The sequence below is a fragment of the Triturus cristatus genome, chromosome 11 (assembly GCF_964204655.1).
Source record: "Triturus cristatus chromosome 11, aTriCri1.1, whole genome shotgun sequence".
Lineage (NCBI taxonomy): Eukaryota > Metazoa > Chordata > Amphibia > Caudata > Salamandridae > Triturus > Triturus cristatus.
In genome coordinates this window covers 637,678,947-637,703,366 of record NC_140594.1, presented here as the reverse complement: position 1 = coordinate 637,703,366, position 24,420 = coordinate 637,678,947, and positions in this window count along the sequence as shown.

The window sequence follows — 24,420 nt, the reverse complement described above, 5'->3', positions numbered from 1 at the left end:
CACATCAGTGAGCTCTTGTGTAGCAGTCGAGCAAGGTGCCTCACTACTGGTGTCGTCCCCTGTCCCTCTGTGCCCTCGGCAGATGCTGCAAGAGACAGAGACGTAGGTTCAGTTTAGTGCCATACACACAAACATCATATGCAAGCAAAGCACAAAACAAGATGATGATACCCCCAAGTTGCACACCACCCTGTGCAGTCACATTGTGGAACCTAAGTTCTAAACTCAAAAGATGCATGGTAACATGAACACTTGGCATGATTGACCCATGTGATGTCCACACAGGCAAATAGCTTTCCCGTGCCTCCGTGTAACCTGACGTGCAGATCCCTGTGATTATACCTAGGTCCCTGTGGGTGAAAAAGATGTACATCACAACATGTTGTCAAAGTCACACATGGAGTCAATATAAGGGGACAACACCGATACAGACTCCAAAATGTCATTTAGCAATGGCCATGAGCTCCTGCCATGCACCATGTCATGCTTTGCTGCACAACTACAGTTGCACATTGGTGTTAGATGTGTAGTTCTCACAATTTCGAGCTCAGGCACTGCACATATTGACGATAGAACACTCAGATGAGGCACACTGCCATAGGATGTCCCTGACTCCCATAATGCAGCCGATGCCATAAGGCCACAATTCAGAATGCAACGTCAAGGGCCATTACATCAATGACATGAGAAAGTACATGTAGCGAAAATGCATGACAGCTGCACCCAACAGAGAGGCCACTTACAAGCCATTGCATCACACTAGCAACATCACAGAGCTCAGCACTGGCTCAGGGTTGGATACATGCAGTCACTCACAACCAAAGTCACCCTTCCCAAAATACTCACCCCCAGCTTGCTGCTGATGGGCCCTCAAATGATCATCCAGCTCTGGCTGTGCCACAGCCAAGATGCGGACCATTAGTGATGTCATAGTCCTGCGCGCCAACCTGCCAGTCCGAGGGAGCAGTCCCAGCGTCATCACTGCCACGTTTTTGCTCAGCCGGCAGATGTCATCCCACCTCTTGTGGCAGTGTGTGTGCCGTCGGTTGTAGACAACCACAGCCTGCACCTTGCATGCAATGGCCCTCCATATGGCCTTACGCTGGTGGACTTTGAGCTGCAGGCATGGGAGACAAGGAGAGCAAATGTAAGTGACACTGAGTTATGTACCACTGTGTCTCAGTACAAGAGCATGCACACACTCAGCACAGCTATTCAGATATGTTTAGCAGAGACAATACACCAGGACACGTAGTACATCAGCATGAGATAATTATACCTAGATGCATGCTGGTATGAGTATGGACACAGTACCTGGCCATCTCATACACATGCAGAATGCCAGCACAGAAAGCAGGGGGAAGATGGCCCACATCTGCAATGCAATATGTGAAGGAGCAAGACATATATTACACTGGAAATTATGTTTTGGGGCAGACTCATTTTGTCCAACACTGCACACCCCTCAATGTCCTTGGCCTGTGAATGGCTACCTGTGTCATGGAGGTCACATATAGGGACAGGATCTTACAATCTCACACCCTCATCACAAGGTCTGTCTTGTGCAATACACAGGCATAAGATAGCTCATTGAGGAATAGGGTAGCAGACAACCCATATGTCTCACTCTGTCCATTCAGTGATGCGTCCCTGACAAATTGGGCAGTAACTGTGCAGGCCAGGGGGGCTCACACTGCAGTCTAACGTGGGCCATCAGAACTGTCACATGCGTTTACAATATGTGAGGGAAAAATGTGCCTACACATGTGAGTCAGTACGCATTATGAAGAAAATGAAAGGGGGATGTTTCAAAAGTACAGCTATCTGCTATGTCATAGGTGATTTTCCAACAAGAGTGTCACCCTCAAGCATTTCACTCTTGTGCATGATGCTGACATATCCATGGTGGCAATATTAAGTCAAACACACTTCCATCAGTGCCCTCTGTACCGAAACTCCTTGTAATGTCACAGATGAGCCTGTAAAGAACCTCATGTACCCAAACATCCATTAGCACAGGTAATTTCTGTCCTGACTCCCACTTACCAAACTTGCTGTGTCACTGTATGGCTGCAAACAGCACTGCATGTCCCTCCCATCCTGATATGCAGCCAGGGAAATGTGTAAAATAGGCTACAGACCCCTTTCCCCCGAAGTCAGCATGCTAGGCAGTGTATCACACAAACCCTTACTCTCAGGCACATACTGCAGCAGATCCACTTCATTTGGGCACTCCCTGCACTCCCCTACTTTCACTCTGAAACACTTACCATGACATCAGGAGCACCATACAGCCTCCCATACTGTGTGAGCACCTCGTCCACCAGGACCTCCAGCTCCTCTGTGGTGAAGGGACGGGCCCTGATGTTCTCAGTCCTCGCCATCATTGGGTCCATGAGCCAGGCACAGCAGCCGTTGGTGGTGAAGGGTTTCAGTCAGCAGTGTCTGGAAGCAGTGGAAATGTGTGGCTCTCTCTCACACATATATAGCCCCCTGGGGTTGTTTCAGTTGTACTAAGCTGCTACAATTCGTGTTCCAGGTCAGCTTTTTTCAAATGCATCCAGTGACCGGCCCTGTGGTAGCAGAGCACGCCTACCACTATTTCCAAAATTGCATTTTGCTACCGCAATTGTGGTTCCCATTGGCTGTAAGGGTAAGTAGTCTAAATATCGATTTTTATATCTCAATATACAGAAATATCGAGTTTTACATATTGATGGGAATAAATCTCGATGTTTTGTATATCGATGTAAAAAATATCGTTTTGAAGTGTTTAAAAAAATATCGAAGTTTGTAATATCGAATAACAAAATATCATGATGTTAAAATATCGTTAAAGTATGATATTTGCTTTTTTAATGTGTTTGTAGAAGTATAAAATTTAAATAATGTTAGAAAAAATGTATATGTACAATATATTTTTAGGATCGGGGTGTTGTGTTTATAGGGTATAAGGGTGGGTAGTGTTTTAGAATTTTTTCACAAAAATCTTTTAATATTTTATAATTATATGTTTAATTTAGAAATTTAAATTTACTATTTTTAAATATAATTTTAGGAGCGGGATGTTGGGTTCATAGGGGATAAGGGTGGGTAGTGTTTTAAAAATATTGTTGAGAATTTTTTCAATTCAATTCAATTCAAAATCTTTATTCGGATACAATAAATATCCATAAAAGCACAAATACAGAATCTCGGATTTCACATTTTTAGATGCGGCAATTTCATCATATGTACAAATACAGTAAAAATAACTCGACAAGAGATGTCAATAGTATATACAAATACATTTTACTAGAGGTAAGGATCAATGGGTACACATGGAGTAACAGGCACTTACTGCCACTTTCAAAAAGGATCCTACCCGGAATGTTAGCTCCTCATCTTCCAAAGTGACGATGTGCCCATATGCTGCCTTATAATTAATCATCGGGATAGCGTCATTGTTTGATTACATTGAGCATTACAAGGGCAGGGGAGTTGGTCAAGATTAGAGTTGAACCCCAGAGGAAAGCAAAGCAGAAATTTCACAGTATCACCTTAGCCTAAAGAGCAGGCTCCTCTCCCATCTACCGATTGGTCTTGAGAGATAACTACAGGGTAGGTGGGTTCTATTCTCAATCGTCATGTATCGGGCTACTAAAGGTTTTTGTGCCTCTATTTCATGTCTGGTTTTGCTGTAACCCACGTAATGTGCCTTCATTAGGCTTTTTTTACTTATGCCATCCAAGTCGTTTGGATTTAAAAATAACCACTCAAGATTTACGCTGGCCAGGCTCTTCTTATTTATAAGGAACAGTGGTCCGATTCAGAAAGGAATAAAAAGATGCCACAATTAGTACAATGAAAAATTGGGTTTATATGTAAGTCAGTGCAAAAATAAGATAATAAGAAACAATAGTAACCATATATAAAACCAAAACAGTGAGTGAGTTTATTCTGTGGCAGGGTAAAAAGGAAATCAGCCGATTTCCGGAACCCAGGCAAGTGACTTAAAAAGTGACTTTTTTAGTGCAGGTAAATAAGCAATAACAAAAAGTCAATTGAACATCTCATACTCCAACAGTTGAGTATTAAATATTGAGGAGTTTAGAGATGATGGTCGACGACGTTTCGATCACACCTCCAGCTCGCCCCATCGTGTCAGGTTGTGGCTCAATTCTAGAACCACTGGGTAGATACATTGACTTTTTCATCAGAGATTTTGTCCCCACCACACAGTGTTACATTAAGGATACCAAGGCTATGGTCAACCTCGTAGAAACACTCCCCTTCAATCCCCTCAATAGCCTTCTCTGTACCCTCGATGTGGAGTCGCTTTATACTAATATTCCCCATGATGAGGGGATTGACGTCATCTGCTCTATCCTCAATACCAGACCACAACCCCACTCGGTCCCCACTTCTTTCATTACTCACCTCCTCAAAATCTGCCTTACCAAGAATTTTTTCTTGTTTGACGGAACCTTTAATCAACAAGTGAAAGGCACCAGCATGGGCGCAGTTTTCGCTCCGAATTTTGCGATGCTCTACATGGATTGGCTCGAGACAAACAGGATACTATCCCCCCACAACCCTTTCAGGCCTCACATTTTACAATGGAAGCGCTACATAGGTGACATCTTTCTCATCTGGGAGAGCACTACAGGCCACCTTTCTCTCTTCCACAAATGGCTTAATCTTCACAGCAATGGCCTCAAGTTCACTGTCACCAGCAGCACAGAACAGATACCATTTCTGGACCTATCCATCATTGCCCTTAATGGGGGCCTCTACACTATTCTTTACCGCAAACCTACCGAAAAAAACACTCTACTGTCATACAACAGCCATCACCCTCGAGCCCTCCGTGACTCTCTACCTTACTCACAGTTTCTTCGCATACGACGCAATTGTTTCTTCAAAAAAGACAATTTTTCTGAGGCTAACGTGCTACTAAAGAAACTGACTAGTAGGGGCTACCCACGCAAACTAGTGAAGAGATCACTAAAAAGAGCCTGGTACTGCCCCAGGGAGATTCTTCTTACCCCAAAAGAAAAGAAAAATAACTACAAAATTGTGTGTGTTACTACATTCACACCGATCTCCAACGCAGTGAAAAAATGTATCAATAGACACTGGCCCACACTTAATGCAGGCAACCTCAAAATGGAACGCCCTCTTTTTGCTTTAAAAAAAAACAAGAGTATTAAAGACCACCTGGTTAGAGCCGCACTCCCGACATTAAAAGGGATCCTACCCTCAGAACTTTCTGTAATCTGTTACCCTTGGTAGGTCATTTTAAATGTGCGGGTTGCAGTGTCTGTAGGCTCACATTGAACACTAAAAAGTTTGTGCTTGCTAACACTAATATTACCCTGAATCACTTTTCGAATTGTAACACCAATAATGTTATATATGCCATAACTTGTCCCTGTAACCTGATCTATGTGGGACAGACTACACTTAAGATCAGAATCTGGATTTGCCAGCACAGGAGTCGCATCCGGTGCAAAACTGCTAATGCGCCTCTTGTCGAACATTTCACACAGCTGGGTCACACTGAGGATGACATGAAATGGCAAGTTATCAGTGTGTTCGTACAGACTTCAAGAAACATGAACATTGCTGCTGTCCAAACAAGGAGGAACTCAAATGGATAATCCGCACTGACAGTCTCCACACAGGACTGGTCTAACCTGCTATAATTTGTTTATTATTGGTTGCTTTCTTCCTTATTATGGTTTCATCCCGTGCCTGCCACTTCTATTCCCCTCTATCCCCCCTGAACTCCCCCTTGCTATGAATTGCCCCGTGCACACGCCCCCCCGGGTCCATTCCCCTCACCCTTCCCCGCAAATTTAATTCACCAACCTTCTACTAACCCTCCCCCCTAAGCGTCTCTATTTCTCTATCTTGACCGGCACTATTCCATAGCATCTTTTCCTTCACCTCACTGCTAATCTTATATCCTTCCTTCGGTTACCCCTTTCCTCTACCCTTCCATCATGGCCGCCCCTCCGTCTTAGCGGTCCTTGTCCCTTTTCTATTTCCACCTTGGGCGTCCTCACTCCCACTTCCGCCTGCGCAGTGGAACCAATCCCAGCTCCTACATAACGAGCTTCCACATTACCACCCCAGCACTGCCCCGGGAGACCTCGTACTACAGATCTCCGCTTCGTTACTTCGGTAAGCTGATTATACCGCTTCCTTTCCTTGGCCGCGTCTCCGGCCACGCGCTAACCTTTCCCTTTCCCCACCCTCAGTGACATCGCGCCCTCATCCAGGTTTCCTCTGCTGCAGCCCAGATAGGCTCTGGGACTCAACTCCTTGCTGATCTCCGCAATTCACGACTCGGTAAGCCCTTCAGCCCCCGCGATCGCCGCACTTCCTAAGCTGGCCACCTTGCCGATTTTGCACTTAATTCCCCTTCTTTATCCACAGCGCTTTCGCGCCTCTTCCTCAACACCGCGCCCGCATGCAGTAATCTTCTGCTGCAACCTAGATCGGCTCTGGGAATCAACTCCTTGCTGATTTCCGCAATTACGACTCGGTAAGCCTCTCAGCCCCCGCGATCGCCGCACTTTCTCAAGCTCTTCTCAAGATCGTGCACTTAACTCTCCTTCCTTATCCACAGCGCCCATCGCGCTTCTTCCTGGTTACCCTCGTCCGGACCCCCGCCACCATCGGGACCCGAGGACCCCTCGGGTCATGCTGATTGAGGTGCATCCCACCTCTGGCTGACCTCCTCTCCACCGGGCACTCGCTGGACTTCAATTTCCTTTATTAGTTGCCTCGGACTATCATTCGTGTAAGTCCTCTCTTCACCTCTTCATCAATTCAATTCAATTCAATTCAATTTGCTTTATTCGATAAGTACTATCATAAAAGCTTTCATACACTACAGTCAATATTATATAAGTCCAATTTTTGTAATAGTTAAAAGGGATAAAAATATTTAAAAAATACATGGTATAACAACAATATAAGGAAACAACAATTCATAAAAAATTCCCTTTAAAAACAATTTACTAAAGTCAACAAAGGGTCTCAAAATCAAAGTTCATTCCTTTAGTCCTCTTACCCTAAAGAGTGGGTTCAAGATTTATTCAATAGCAGCATTGACTAGTTTTGTGGCTTTGGCCTCTTCATCCCTTTCTCACTCAAACCTTTCCCGTAATCCACTCCTCTCTCGTTATTTCTCTAATTCTTCCCTCTTTCCATTCGCCTCCCTGGTATTCTTCTTTCATAACATTACTGTCTGTGATACACTTTTCCTCCAACCCTTCACACATGTCTTCTCCTTTTTTAACTCACTTGGCCACTAGACAGCGCGCATCTCTCGCCTGTCCAATTGACCCTTCGCAATTCTGCCCTCCCTCTACTCCACCCTACCCGCACCTTCTCCTTCATGCCCCACTTGGTTCCTGCACTCACCCCTCCCCTTTTAATTTCTTATATTGTTTTATGTTAAACTCTTCCCCCTTCTCCTCCTTCCCTCCCCTCCCCAGGCTCACTCCCCAGGCAATCCTGCCATCTACTTGTCCTGAAGAGATCCCACTACCTCCACAGGGATCGAAACGTCGTCGACCATCATCTCTAAACTCCTCAATATTTAATACTCAACTGTTGGAGTATGAGATGTTCAATGTTCAATGTTCAATTGACTTTTTGTTATTGCTTATTTACCTGCACTAAAAAAGTCACTTTTTAAGTCACTTGCCTGGGTTCCGGAAATCGGCTGATTTCCTTTTTACCCTGCCACAGCATAAACTCACTCACTGTTTTGTTTTTATATATGGTTACTATTGTTTCTTATTATCTTATTTTTGCACTGACTTACATATAAACCCAATTTTTCATTGAACTAATTGTGGCATCTTTTTATTCCTTTCTGAATGGGACCACTGTTCCTTATAAATATGTACCTACCCTTGGTCCCTTCTAACTCCTAGGGTTTCCTTGTTTCTTACTCCGGGCCAGGCTCTTCCTGACAGCGGCGAGCCAGTGTATATTCTTTACTTTATCGCAGCTGAGACAATCTTTAATTATTTCCCTAGTTCGCTGCGCCGCGGGGTTCTTCCAAACCGCGAGCCAGAATAAAGCGGGTCGAGCTTTGATATAATCTTCTATGTAAGGGATTTTCCATTTGCTGTGGCAAGCGTATTGTGATGTGGAAATAGGGGCGCACAATATTTTACGACAAAATCTGTTTTCTTCCCTTTGTATACTGTCACACTGCCTAAAACCCCAAACTTCTACTCCATAGGTGGCAGTGGGGATGCATTGTAATTTAAAAATTTTAGAGATAGCAGAAACGACCTGTATCTTTCCAGGCTGGGGCAAGCCAAGTATGCTGTTAATCGCTCTAGAAAACTTTTTACTGCAGTGTGCTACATGCTCCGCCCATAGCCCGTTCCCTGCAAAAACCAGTCCCAAATAAGGAAAAGTGCTAGTGCTCTGTAAACAAACTGAACCCTAAGCAATGATATTATTAAGGTACTTTGTCGATCCGCACGCCATTAAAAACGATTTCTTAAAATTAGTGCAAAGGTCCAAGCTTGCCATAAAATCTACAAAGCCCCGCATCAATAAGCGTAGGGCATTTGGGGTGCGTGCCATTAAAACCGCATCATCGGCGTAGAGAAGGGCCGGGAGCGTGTTGCCTTTAATGATGGGAACATCAAAGGTGAGTGATACCAATGATACGCTCAGATCATTGATGTAAAGAATGAATAGCAGAGGGGCCAGGACACAGCCCTGCCTGACCCCTCGCCCAACCCTGATGGCATTCGATACCTCACCGCCCTTCCAAATCTGCACCCTGGCATGCAGGTCCTTATGCAAATAAGCTAAAAAGTGTACTAAATCCTCTTCCAGGCCATATTTTAAGAGGATGGACCAAAGCCGAGACCTGTTAACAAAGTCAAAGGCCGAGATCAGATCCATGAATGCCAGGAAAATAGAAGATCTTTTAGCTATTGTGTATTTTCCTATGATCAGGTTGAGGTTAAGCCACTGTTCAACGGTACCAACTTTGATCCTGAACCCCAACTGGCATGGATGGAGGATGTGACCCTCCTCGGCCCATACCCTGATCTTGTTAAACAGGATCCTCCCTAAGATTTTCAGTGTATTGTCGATCAGGGATATCGGCCTATAACAACTTGGGTTAGAACGGTCACCCTTTTAAAAAATTGGCACGATGATACTGATAGACCACTTTTCTGGGATTAGTGAAACTGATAAATTGTTAAAAACATTCAGTAAAAGAGGCGCCCAAAATTCAGGCTGATGTTTAATGAGATCAATTGGCAAGCCATCTGGGCTTGGCACCTTATTGCCCACACTCTGATGTATTGCTACCTCTCTCTTTTGTAAGGGTTATCTGGATCCTGGTAGCTACCAGATTCTCGTTCAGAGCCGTGTGTTGGGTTGGAGCTAAATAAATCTTTGAGAAATGATTCTCCCATGACTCGCTACTGATGTTACAACTGATGGGAGACAGCGGGTGACCTATAGATCTCATGGCTTTAACGGCCTGCCAGAAGCCTTTCCCATCTTTTAATGTAGCAGCACATGCTAAGTTATCCCAGTGTTCCTTAACTAAATCAAATTTGCTTTGTTTCATGGCAGCCCTATATCGCTGTCTGCACAGTTTAATGGCCGTCTGGTCCATTGGGTTTTTGCGATTGTCCTTCTAAGATCTTTATTTGCAGCAGAGCAAGCGCTATCAAACCATCTAGGACCTAAGTGTGTTTGCTTAACGGGCCTTGAGAGTATATGTTTAATGCCCTGACATAGTTACGTAAAGGCACCGACTACATCTATGTTGTGTTCTTTAAAAGTCAAACAGGTGTCTACAAGATCCGAATGCGGTTTAACCACCTTGCCCAGTAAAGCTGTGTTATCGATACCCCGCCAGACTAGTCTAAGATTATCGGTAGAGGCGGACAGATCTCTTGCATCACACTCTTTACTAAAAGTTGGTCTAGGGGCGAGTCTCAGGGTTAAATTTACAGGATTATGATCTCCGTGAGTGGTATCGACCACCTCAGCTTTAAGGAGGCAGTCTTCCAGTAAAGGTGATATGAAGACATAGTCAATGGTAGAGGCACTACCCCTTCCTCTGTATGTGGGTATGGTATGTTTGACACATTCGAGGTCCATAACAATCTCCATTACATCCACGAGGTTGTGTGTACATAGATAATTAACCAATTTGATCCCACTATTACAGGTAAGCCTGTTACTAGATTGGTGAGTGGCAGTATGGCTACCGTTGTGAATTTTAGCATTAAAATCTCCCCCTAGGCAGATTCCTGCCAAGTTGGGGAAGTGTTTTGAGTTCTGTATAGTGCTTATAAATTTTTATAAATTAACAAAGTTAATATTTGGTAGATTCTGAAAATCGTTATTATAAAAATTGATAAAACATATGGAAACCCCTCTTTTATAAATAATTGCCTGGAATTTATCATTATCATTGTCCAAGGCCTTTACACTTCCACCTGCAAGGATGTTTATCCAGATTGACAGGCCTCCTGAAGGGCGACCCAGTTTGAAATGGAAGCAAGAGAATTAAAACACTCAAACTCCTCCAGAAATAAGTCTCTGGTTGCCCATGTCTCCTGAAACATTAAGATATCATGTTTTTGGACGAATTCTATCCAGTCTGGCAAATTGGTTTTGGAAGCCAGGCCGGTGACATTCCAACTTAATATTATTAAGTCGAGATCACATGCAAGCATGGGCACAGATGGAAGGCAAGAACCCTGGGCTAAGGGTTCGGGATCATGGTCGAGGGTAGGCCCAATGGGGATGCAAAAGCCTCTATCTGAGGGTTCATAGGATAAAAGAGATGTATTAGAGGACACAGCAATGGTAGGTAGTCAATCCTGATTGTCCAAGTCAGACAGTGACGAGAACCTATTGAAAGTGGGGACAGGGGCTGCGGTGTTGGGGATACCCATATGCGGTTTGTAAAAATAGCCCAAAGGCAGAGCCCAGATCTGGGTTGGGACATTGGGGTGGGACTCCTGGGCCATTACTATAGATTTCACCAAGGATGGGTTTCGGAAGTTAAGAACTACACAGTCCCCCTCGATGTTTTTTGGGGACTGGCCCACCCATCCCACTCTGCGCGTTAGAATAATGTTATTAGTAAGTGATGCCCTGAAACCCTTATGTTTTGACAGCCAGTCAACGCTTTTGTTGCGTAATTGGTCCCATGTTTCAACCTGATTTTCTTTAAGTGGTGGAACTCCTGCCAGGACCACTACATACGGACAAGCCGCTGGTGGTAGGTCCAAAATCTCCTGGCTGCGCTTTGGGTTTGGAATTGATTTTGGGGCTAAACCACCCTCTCCTAATCTGATGCCTTTGAGAGTGTCAAGAGCTACGGCACCAATGAGGCTGTTATTAAGGGGATCAGAAGTTGGTTGCACATTTTTCTCTGATCGATTGTGGCCACAGCTAGCAGCACAACCAGTGTTGATGGTATTATTTATTGCCCTACTACGCTCTGGTACAAAGCAATCTTTTACTTTGTTACAGGTTGCGCAAGTACCAGTCGTTGGGGCAGTTATTGGTGCGATAATCGCGATGTCGCAATTAGGATTGGGTTCGTTAGTCAATGGCGCCATCGTGGAATCAACAAGCTCACTACACTGTGGGGCCGATTCCGATCCTGTAAAAAGGCAGTACGAATTGTCGTAGGGAGCGTTTTCTCCGTACGACTCGTACCAGGTAAACTCATCTTACAACCTAGGAAGTACGATTCGTATAGAAAGCCTTTTTCTGTACGAATCGTACAAAAGACCATACGGGTAAAAAAAAACAACGATTCTGATCCAGAACTGCTTGTACGCGACGTCCGCACATATTGAAGCAGCGTTTTCCGGCCCAGCAAGTATGATTCGTCTCTACGTCACTACGTACATCTCTTTGATTACAGGAGTGAGAAACATCTGGGAAAGCAGAGTCCTAAGCAATGGAGCCCCGCTACGCGACGTACAGCCATGAACCCCATCGTATGTGTTATCCCGGTCCTCTTGGCCTATGACCTGGTGCACTGCACCCGACGCACACGCCGCAGAAGGTGAGAACACCCAGGGGCCAGGGTGGGGGTGAGGGACAGGAAACATACCCCATACACAAACCCAAACTTATAATATGTAGGCCATACATTACCACCAGTGTCTGGTCACTTGGGGGGCCTTGTCCAGCAACCCCTGCGTACCGCAACAACGGAAGTGGACGTGTACGGTGCGTACCACACGTACCCCTACGGCACCATGACAACTCTGGTACGGACCGTACCCACGCATGAATGCGTGGGTACGGTGCGTACCACACGTACCCCTACGGCACCATGACAACTCAGGTACGGACCGTACCCACGCATGAATGCGTGGGTACGGTGCGTACCACACGTATCCCTATGGCACCATGACAACTCTGGTATGGACTGTATCCACGCATAAATGCGTGGGTACGGTGGGTACCACACGTACCCCGTTACGGCAGCAGTAAATTTGGGATATGAGGCTTACACACACCAGGAATGTGGGCCTAGAGGACTGGCCCAGCTTGTTACCTTCATATTGGTGTGTGTGTAGGTCCAGGCCAGCAGTGTACAGCCCCAAGGGGGTGCGTGGGTGGGTGCATATGACTCCCAGCAGCATCCAGACATATGAGGGGTGGCTGCATATGACTCCCAGCAGTGTCCAGACATATGAGGGGTGGGTGCATATCACTACCAGCAGTGGACAGACATATGAGGGGTGGGTGCACATCACTACCAGCAGTGTCCAGACATATGAGGGGTGGGTGCAGAGGACCCCCAGCAGTGGACAGACATATGAGGGGTGGGTGCATATCGCTACCAGCAGTGGACAGACATATGAGGGGTGGGTGCAGAGGACTCCCAGCAGTGTCCAGACATATGAGGGGTGGGTGCATATCACTACCAGCAGTGGACAGACATATGAGGGGTGGGTGCATATCACTACCAGCAGTGTCCAGACATATGAGGGATGGGTGCAGAGGACTCCCAGCAGTGGACAGACATATGGGGGTGGGTGCATATGACACCCAGCAGTGTCCAGACATATGAGGGGTGGCTGCATATGACTCCCAGCAGTGCCCAGACATATGAGGGGTGGGTGCATATCACTACCAGCAGTGGACAGACATATGAGGGGTGGGTGCAGAGGACTCCCAGCAGTGTCCAGACATATGAGGGGTGGGTGCAGAGGACTCCCAGCAGTGTTCAGACATGTGAGGGGTGGGTGCATATCACTACTAGCAGTGGACAGACATATGAGGGGTGGGTGCATATCACTACCAGCAGTGGACAGACATATGAGGGGTGGGGCATATCACTACCAGCAGTGGACAGACATATGAGGGGTGGGTGCAGAGGACTCCCAGCAGTGTCCAGACATATGAGGGGTGGCTGCATATGACTCCCAGCAGTGTCCAGAGATATGAGGGGTGGCTGCATATCACTACTGTGGTAAATAAATTAATTACCAGATCGGAATTTCTATAAATTAACAATACCAATAAAATAATGAACTGAGGAGTCCGTGGTGTGCGAGTTAAATAAGCTTTTATTCATTAACTCGAGTTAAGGGATAGCTCCATCACCTCAGCAGGTTCAGGAGTGGTCTGCTACTTTATTCACGGGGTACAGTTTTTATACATTTCACAGTACATTGCAAGTCATTGGGAGAAGTCCTCCTACTTTGTAGCAAATGTATTTGCAAATTAGCATTGCTCAAGGAGCATAAGTAAAACACAGATAAACACATACTTTTCAAGGAAGCAGCTTGAGGGGATGTTATCAGAGGGTGGGGGAGCTTGTGTGCCTGGGAGATAAGGATGTGGTGAGTGGGTCATGAACAGACAGCCTTGGAGGGAACTGAAATATGTGACAATCTGCGTGGCCCCAGTGAGTCTTAGGCCAGCTGGCTTCGAGGAGATACGAGATAAACTTGTTTTCTCAGAAAAGAAGAAGATTGGTGGGCCATTTCTCAGAGTCGGCCCAACCACAAAAATGCATGGGTGTAACTGACTGAAAACAAAGTGCAATTTAAAAAAAATACGTGGACTGGCTGACCCTGAGCAGCCTGAAGTGCATTCTTAAATGGATGCTGTATCTAAAATGGATGCTGTATAGAATTGTTTTGGAGTAGCAGGGAAAGGAGAGTGTGCGAGGGGACAGAACCGAGAACGTGATCTTTTAATTTTTATTTTCTCATTCCCTCCTTGTCCCCAAGCGCAACTCATTTTTCCTTTTAGGCCACTTCTATGGCCATGAGACCGTCCACATGGGCTAGCAGCATCATTTTCTCATTTTCCTTTGCTCTATTAATTGGTTGTGGGATGAGACATGTAGCACAGAGACCGCACAAAGCGGGGCCGCATTGGACACAAAGGCAACATGATATTATGAGGACAAGGATCATCCCAAGTACGGCCAGCATTTTCCATCCCCATGTCGAAATAAGGCTCCATATCCAGTCCACCAGGGACCAAGAGCCTGTGGCCTGGTCAAGGCCCTTTGATATTACATGAAGTCGGGAAATAGCTGCATACACCGTGGGGGCGTTATCAGGAATATAAATGCAGCAGCTGGAACCGATCAATTTGCATACCCCCCCATGGTCCGCCAGGATGATGTCTAAAACCATACGATTTTGTAACGTCATGAGTCTTTCGGAGGCCATTTCAGCAGTGATGTTGCCCAGCGCACCGGCCGTCTCGTCAATAGTGTTTTTCAGCACACAGGATAATTGTCTTATGTGATGGCTATTAATCATGGGTCCCCAGAAGGGAATGAAGCCTTTAAAAAAATCTCCTGCCTCTTGTCCTGAAGTATCCCCTGCATCTATGACCCCCCTTCGCCGCCTTCGCATGGTAGACAGAGGGTCAATCAGATGGTATACTGCCGGGGCAGTATAGGTGGGAGGTAACAGGAAGGCAATATAACAGGAGCTGCTCCACCCAGTGGGTAGCCACACAAAGGCTTTGTCTCCGCAAATAAAATAAGAATTAGGTGATATAACCAGATAGGGGGACATCGTGGTGTTCAAACTTCTATGAACTAGACAAGAACTTTCCCCCACCGGCTTATCTCCTATACCCGTTATACACAGGGCTCCCTTTTGGGGTATCACCCATGCAAAGGATGGTGTGAGTTTCCTTTTTGTTCTTTTCATACCTACAAATAGGGTGTTGCCGCTACTATTAACGGTATTCATTTCCTGCTTCTCCTCCTCCGTGTAGGGAAGAGTGAAGATGTCATTGTCGGACCTGTAGCAAATGGGATAGGCCTGCTTTCCCGAAGCATTACGCCAGACGTGTTCAATAAAGGAAGAGAGGACGGCATCATTATTCTTCCCGTCCTCTGTTCCTCCTGCAACATGAGTCTCCAAGTCAAACAGGAGCCTGCCATAGAGAAGGGGTATGAAAGTAACGGGACACCTTTGCTGACCGAGTGTGGCATTAGTCCACAGACCCAACAGTCAGTGGTGTTAATCGATAGTTGGTGATGATGCAACATAGAAAGGAAAGTGTTGTTGCGAAATTCTAGGCGCCTGTCTGTAAGATGCGTAGGAAGTTCTAAATGGGAATGCATAGTAGTATTGATTAACGTTTTTGACAAAGGAGGAGGGTATGCCAAGTGTAAGATCCACCCCAAGCATGCAACAAAAAGGACAATAAATAATAACATTACTAAAAAAAACGAATATCTCTGACGTAGCATTTTACAATACTTCTTCCTCATTATCGATATTTTAGTCACCCCCCCACAATCTGCAGAGATGCAGTAGTCATCGTCTGACCGTTTCACCAGTTAGTCTGTACCAACTGGACTTAATTGATCAGATCTAGACTACTGTCGCGGAGCGCAGTTTTGACTTATAAGTTTGTTGTGGCGTGAGGTCCAAGAGAGGGGGCAAGTAGTTTGAATTATCTTTCTTTTGAACAGTGTTCTCAATGTTCCCAAAGTACTTTTTACAATGGCTGGCGTGGAGCCATCCTTTCCTTCCTTCAACTTTTACTGCTGTCCGTGTAGTCAGAAGTACCACCTTCGGTTGTTTCCACCTGGGCTCCAAGGGCGATGTTCTATCAAAGTTTCGGACCAGGACCCAGTCCCCAGGCTTTATCGCATGCTCTTCGGGATTGGTGTGATCTGGAAAAGCAGCTGCCACATGTGAACGACAAGAGCGTAGTGCAGATATCATGGCGGCAAGATAATCTGTCAACATATTACTGTCAGTATCCGTGATAGATTTAGGTCTAGGTGTGCCCCACATGTTAGGAGGTCTTCCGTAAACTACCTCATAAGGAGATAGACCGGTCCTTGAGTGTGCTACCATCCTCATATAGAAGAGGGCCACCGGCATAGCCGTGGCCCAGTCCACACCCTTTTCCGCACAGATTTTTGCAATTTTAGTCTTCAATGTCTGATTGTGTCTTTCAACTAGACCTGCAGCTTGTGGGTGCCTGACACAGTGGAACTTCCAAGTGTACCCTAACAACAATGATACCTGTTCCATTAGTTTAGAGGAAAAAGGTTGACCATTGTCAGAATAGATAACTCGGGGCAGTCCATATCGAGGAAAGAATTCTCTAACCAATTGTCTAGCTGTTGTTTCGGCTGCGTAATCTGGTACTGCATAGGCTTCTGTCCACCTAGTCAATGCACATACGACCACTAGTACGTATTTCTGTCCCCTACATCTATTCATTTGTATGTAATCCATTTGTAGGACCTCAAAATCATTTTCAGGAGGGTGAAAACCACCTTGTTCTACAGACAACTGACAACATATCATACATGTTCTGACTTTGTGTTTTGCGGCAGCTCGCAAGTGTTTGTTGTGCCATAATGGTCGTAAGCTATCTAACATTCCTTTCTCACCTAGGTGTGCTGGACTATGTGTAGTTTCTATGATTATAGGTACCATCGAATTGGGTAGGAACCACACTGTTTTGTCTTTTGTCACCCACCCCTGTTCAGTCTCTGTCCCTCCTGCTTCAGTCCAGTTTTTCTTTTCTTCTGGGGTGGCGTGGGCCTGTATGTCTATGACGTCTTTGGAAGGGTCTCTCACTATCAGGACTGTGTCCTGTTGATGGGAAATGGCTACTGTCTGGGCTGTGTGTTTGGCAGTTTGATCTGCAAGATCATTTCCTTTAGAAACATTGTCTGTAACTTTGGTGTGGGCTTTGCATTTCATAATCGCTACTTCTGTCGGTAGGTGTATGGCGTCCAACAGGTCCTGTATTAAAGGTCCATGTTGTATCTTTGCTCCATGGGAGGTCAGAAAACCTCTTTCTTTCCATAGAGTCCCGAAATTGTGAACAACCCCAAAGGCATACTGCGAATCTGTGTAAATGTTTACTTTAAAATTTTTCGCCCACTTACAGGCCTGCATGAGGGTGATTAATTCCGCAGCTTGGGCTGAAAGGGTGTCTATTCTGTTTGTTTCTATAACTCTACTATCAGTTGTTATGGCATAAGCTGCTGTTAACTCTCCTGTACTCGTCCGCATGCATGACCCATCCACAAAGAGCGTAACATCTACATCCGATAGCGGGACATCAGTCAAGTCTTGCCTGGGTTTGGTGACAATCTCTATCATTTTGATACAGTCGTGTGTATCTTCATCATTTGTGGCATTGGGTAGCAAGGTAGCAGGATTTAATGTGTTACACCTCCTTATCTCTATGTGTGGCTGGAACAATGTCAGCTCATATCCCGTTAATCGTGCAACTGTGAGGTGTTGTGTTTGTGTTCTGTTGAGTAGGAGTTGCACCACGTGTGGTATAAGTACTGTCAGGGGGTGTCCGAGGACAATGGCATCGCTTTGTCTGATGGCTAAAGCTGTGGCAGCTACAGATTTTAGGCAGGCAGGTAGGGCTTGTGCGACTGGGTCTAATGTACTTGAAAAGTAGGCACAGGGCCTGTTTCTTCCTGCTTGGTCCTGCGTGAGGACTGAGAGTGCTGTACCGCCTCGTTCTGTTACAATAGTGTGAAGGATTTGGTGTAATCTGGAGTAGCCAGGACTGGGGCCTGACAAAGTGCTTGTTTTAGTTCCTCAAAGGCCTCTGTATGCTCAGTTGTCCATGGCAAAGATGCCGATAAATCGGCCTCCAAAGTGGTCAGTTGTATCAATGGTTTGTCCAAATGGGCATACTGAGGAATCCATTGTCTACAATATGATGTTAAGCCAATGAAGGCACGTACTTCTTTCTGTGTTGTTGGACGTGGAATAGTGGCGATTAACTGTACTCGCTCCTGTGTAAGTTGTCTACCCTCCTTGGACAGCAAGTGCCATAGGTAGGCCACTTGCTGTGCACAGAACTGTAATTTAGAGGGGGAGACGTTGTGTCCTTTGTCTGCAAGAAATAGTAAAACCTGGAGGGAAGCTTTTTCGCACTCTATTTCTGACTGGCCTGTTATGAGGATATCATCTACATATTGTATGAGTGTTGTGTTTATAGGCATCTGGATGCTGTCCAACTGCCTCTTCAGGGCTTGACTGTAGATACTGGGACTTTCTGTATAGCCCTGCGGAGCTCTCGTAAATCTGAAGCTTCTGCCATTTAATGAGAACCCAAAAAGATATTGGCTATCCTCATGAATAGGAATGCTGAAGAAAGCGTTTTTCAGATCTATAACAGTGAAGAAGGTAGCCTTGGGGTCTATGGCTGTCAAAAGCGATGTTATGTCAGGTACCACAGGGTATTGTGGCACTACACATGTGTTTAATTCTCGTAGGTCCACTACCAAACGATATACATGTTCGGTGGTTGGGTCCGTTCTTTTAAGAACTGGAAGAACAGGTGAGTTGCAAGTATTGGAATCTGTCTCTACTACTACCTTGTGTTCAATCAGGTCATTTATTATTTGCAGTAATGCTAGTTCAGCTTGCAGTGGTATTTTATACTGTCTTATTCGTGGCAAAACCACACCTTCCTTTAGTGTAATCTTGTGAGGTGTGATGTCCATACAGCCTACATCTGTAGGACTAGTTGCCCATAATGTCTGCGGGATCACTTTGAGTCTGGCATACAGTTCCTTTTCCAGGAAATGACCTTTGAAATCTCGCAGGAATAACCTGACACCTTCTGGGGAACAACATATCACGGCACCCAGTTCTTTCAGTGTTTTAATACCTAATAGATTTTCGGGACAGGTCCTTGTTAACACTAGATCTGTAGTACGTGTTAGTGGACCCACTCCTATGGAAACACTTTGGGAGATCTTATTTATTACTGTTTTTCCCGAAAAACCCAAGGAAATACTATGTGAGCCGGAGAGAGGTATCCCTGGGACCTCATCATGGTTTATTGTTGTCCTACTGGCCCCTGTGTTAAGGAGGACTTTTCTGTCCGCCCCAAAATGTGTGCTTGTACATAGGGGCCACGTTGGTCCACCGTGACAGGGATCAGGGGCAAGTCTTTTTCTCTCTCTAGGCCCTTTCATGAGTATTCAGGATATTCGGGGTATATTTCATCATTGCGTTGGTACATTTGAATTTGTGCGGGGCGTTAGTAGGGGGTCCGGCCTGGGCCGTAGGGGTTGAGGCCTCATTGTTTCGAGGAACGTAAGGACGGGCTTGCGTTTTTCCTGTTGCTATATTATGTTTTAATACGGGACACTCCCTGACGAAGTGGCCAGGTTTTTTGCAATAATTACACGACCCCTTTTCAGTGGATTTGTTATTTTTACCCGAGTTGGATACAGTCGTTGTCTGGGCCACCAGGGCTTTCATTTTGGTGTCCTTGACGCGTCTTTTATCTTGTTCTTCTTCTTCTTTAATTCTATTGTGGTGGTACTGTAACATTTGTAACATTTGTTGAGAAGTGTTCGCTTGCCACGTACTCTCAACCTTTTGGACCCTGTTCTTTATTGGGGAAGGGAATTTCCACTAACTTTGCAACCAAAAGACGTTGATACCCTTCACTGCCTGATGAGAGGCCACTATTAATGGCAAAACATTTCTGTAATCTTACAAAATAGTCCCCAGTATCTTCTTCTGGCTTTTGTTTACATGCTGAAATTGCATCCCAATCCTCCTTTTTTGTTGTTAATAATTTGGGTAATACTTGCATAAGGAGATCGGGGAATGCTCGTATTAGGGGTCCTAATCCCTCCCGGGTAGGCGGGCTTGGTCCTCATTCCCTAATGCTGTCCAATTTATAACTGTGCCCCCGTCCATGTTCCAATCTTTTTCCATCAGTTTTTCATATATTCCTTCGGGAAGGAGGACCTTAAGTAATATTTTCATGTCTGCGTAGGTATAGTTTCCTAAACTCAGGATATCCTTTATCTCTTTATGAAAGCCTGCAGGATCTTTTACATGTGGTGGTACTATTTTTTTAATTTCCAATACCTCTAACTTCGTAAGAGGGGTGTACACGTGTACCCGCTCAAAAGCGCCATCTGGGCCTGCTCTTGGGTGTACTTCCCGTAGAGGATATTGTCCCTTGTCACAAGTGCTTATACCGGACATTTCAATTTCGAACTGTACATAACGCTGTCTCAGATCCAAAACTTTAGTAATGAATTCTTCATCCCTTGTGGACCAAAAACCGTCTGCACAGTCACGTAATAAGTGATATATTATCTTAGGTGGGGGACATGTTTTTTCATATAGTGTCGCCAAATGTTGTAACATGAACATACCCGCTATTCTTTGATCAGACAGGGAGAGGGAGAGGAAGAGCTGTCCTATTATATCAGGGTCATAAAGTCCGTGCTGGGCAATCCAATCAGTGGCTGATCGTGCTATTTCTTTCTCATGTGAGGTGAAGGGTGGGCCGTCCTCAAGTCAGCGCTCCAATGACTGGGCAGTGCACTGGAACATTTTAGCAGAAGCGGTATCCGTTCTAGTATTTTTGTATTCAGTCAAGAGATGATGGGGGGGGGAGAATCCGGGACGGCGATGGCTACGGGCCAGTCCCACAACAGTAATTCTCCCTTCCTCTTCTTCCTCACTCGTGACGTTCTCCTGTCTTTCTCTATCTTGGTGGATGGTATGGATGCCCGATATCAATCGTACTACCAACTCATCTAGCCGTTGGTGTTTAGTGAACTTGGACTGTTCAAGCAAGTCGCTTAGGTCCAACAAAAGGTTGTGCGCCTTGTGATTACTGGAGTCCAAAATCCTCAAAAAACAGGTCACCGCAAATTGTAACATGGTCTGCTTGGTCTCGACCTTTCTATTTTGCATCATTGTTAACAAGGCCTGTTCCTTTTGGCCCGTCCGGACGAAATCGCAAACTGCGTCCAATTGGGTTTTACTGTTGGGATTTATCTGGAGTGCGTCTACGGCCTGTCTCAATCTATAAGATATTGTGGCCATTCTACCTTCCCCGGGGCATTCATCATAGGGACATTCCAAAAGCGGGATATCCGTTTTATCCTCTGTCCCGTCTTTAACATCTTCTGAGAGAGGGGCGGTGGCCATTTGGCCACCCATCTGTACTGGTGGTATAAGTTGCAGGGCTTGTCGTTGAACCACATAAGGCGGGGGACTTTCTATTAAGTAAGAGGACACAAAATCCTCTGAAGGAGTCATTTTTTCCTTTTTCATATTGTCTTGGATGCACATCTCCCCACTAGTAGTCTCTGTAGGCAGAACAGGATAAATCCCTTCAACAAGTGCAACTGGAAACCTCGGACTCAACAGGTTCACTGGTCGGGCTCTGGGTCGGAACACTCCGCCAATCTTCCTCACATCACCGCCTCGTGTGGATGTTCAGTCTCAGTCTGTCTCCTTCTCGCCGCGAGGGAGTCAGCAGGAATACCCCGCTTCTTGTGCACTTGAGAGTCCGTCGGGGGTGTGTGGAAGGGACAAGGACCGGACGTGGACCTCTGGTGCATGGGGAAGGGGGAGTGTCCCTGTTCGGGCGCCAGTTAATGTGGTAAATAAATTAATTACCAGATCGGAATTTCTATAAATTAACAATACCAATAAAATAATGAACTGAGGAGTCCGTGGTGTGCGAGTTAAATGGGCTTTTATTCATTAACTCGAATTAAGGGTGCGGTGCCTGGCCCGAAGGAGACATGGTGGGACACTGCACTGACAGGAGGGACAGGAGCAACTGGGAGGGCGGAGATGGGAATGGAGGAGGCGGGGACAGATGTGGGGATGCTGCCAGTTGGTGTTGCAGCCTCCGCCTCCTCAGGGAGTTCAGCCTCAGACCCGTCGGGCTCTCGCCTCCAGACAGGTCCTCCACCGACTCCCCTCGCCCTCCGTGCCACTGGCTCCTGCTGACTCCACAGCACTGGCGGCACTGTCGCTGGGTCCCTCCTCCAGGTCCATGCAAGTGTCTCCCTCGGTTTCGGGTGATGATGCTGTGGGCAAGGAGAAGAAACCAAAATGCATCAGTCACCTGTATACATCTGACACATGAGCAGAAAACAATTGGTCACAGTGCATATCCGGCAATGCATCATGAGTAACAGCTAGATTACTCTGCACATATGTAAGCCCTGTACTGCCCAGTTGGTTGACCCACTATGCCACTTGGACACCAGGAAAAAAAGAACACACCAGGCCACAACTTGGATGAGAAATACACTGAGAAGCTAGTGTCTGTGAATCGGTGAGCACAGCAATACAATGAAGTCATGCCACGTCTTGTTTACCCTGAAAGAAACAGTAGTGGTGCACCCAAGGTAAACTAACACACCTCAATACTCAAGGTGTCACCACACTCAGAGACCTGTAAGTACTTTGGAACACAAAACCAAAACCATGTCGCACAAGGCAGTGCACACAAAGGTACATTTACCCTGTCATTGAAGAAGCTGACACCTTTTCTAAGAAGCCACAGTTAGAAATAAATGGTGTTGCAGAAAGTACATATACATGTGCCCACGGAGGTCTTGGTGTCTTGACACTCGTTAGTTTGTATCACCAACAACAAAGGAGTCTCACAAAATCAAGACCACTGTGGGAACATGTATATGAAGAATCTGCAACACCAATTAATTCTAATAGTGGCTTCTTTGAAAAGGTGCCAGTGTGTTCAATGAAAGTGGAAATGCTGTTTGGTGTGCACTTCCTTGGGAGATATCTTTCATGCAGGCACATCAGTGTTCTTAACACAAATCATCAAATTACCACATTTAAAACATGAAGAACTGTTGACAAGTGCTGTGAGTGCCAAGGTACAATTTTTATAGAGTAACAACTTGAATAATGTCATTTGTCACATGGCTATCCGTCACCTGATTACACAGTTGGCTACACATATGACCTACTGCCTGTCATCTGGAGTGGTACACATGTCCACACCCAGGACAACGCATAAGCTAATGGGCCTGCAATTGGGTTGAAAAAAAGCCTAGCTGTACTGTGGGGACACCCTCATGGCAATCCAGAATGTACACACAGATGTCAGCTCACAAAGTCCAAACTGCGTAGCATCTGAACCACACACAGGTGCAAAAAATGTATGAGCACGATACATGTTTGTAAAAAACTGACACAGGCTGCAAAGCATGAACATTAAGCACTGGCCACCATCACAGGGGCACTGCACAGTGATTTTCTGTACAGCCAATTCTCACACACAAGTCAGACCTGGCAATGAAAAATCAGGGTTGCACATGTATGCCCCTCCCGCACACCCCCCCATACCTGAGTCAATGTGACTGATACAGATCAAGAAGTGGCACCTCTTACTCAGGGTTACAATAACTGTGCTTGAAAACTTGCTTCATTTACACAACATCACCTCGTGGGGCTGGCAACACATATTTGTGACAAACAACCCTCAACAGATTGTTGTGAATAGCCACACAGTCACTGCCCAGTGTGAGTATGCACAAGCAAAATGGTGTATCCCTGTCCAGTGGACACATGTAGCACACATTTGAAAAATGCAAACTAGGCCAGGTAACAATGCCACAGAGGCAGACCTATGCTGAACCCACAGTGAATGTTTACAGTGTTGGATGACACACCTGATTAGGAGGCCAGGGTGTCTCAGGGGACTGTAGTGGGCACACTGCTCCGTGGTCCTGGAATGAGCTGACTGTACCATGTTCAACCGTCATGGCACTATGCATATCTCCCACTCATGGACATCATGTCTGAGGCCACAACATTGGTCATGCATGCTGCAAGGGTGTTCAGTTGAAAACTCACACTCCTATGTTGAGAATCATCATCAATGACAACAAATATGGACCCCCAACATAGTGAACAGGTCATGGCACAGGCAAGGTACCAACACAAGTCACAAACCACCCTCCCACATGATGCAGAAAGCTATGTGCACTGAGATTTACTGGCACCCTAGATGAACATGTGCAAATGTGATTACACACAGACCAGGGGACACATGTCAAGGAGGGGAAGGGATGAAAAAGAGCCCCAGGTGACATTGGGGATCAGAAAATGC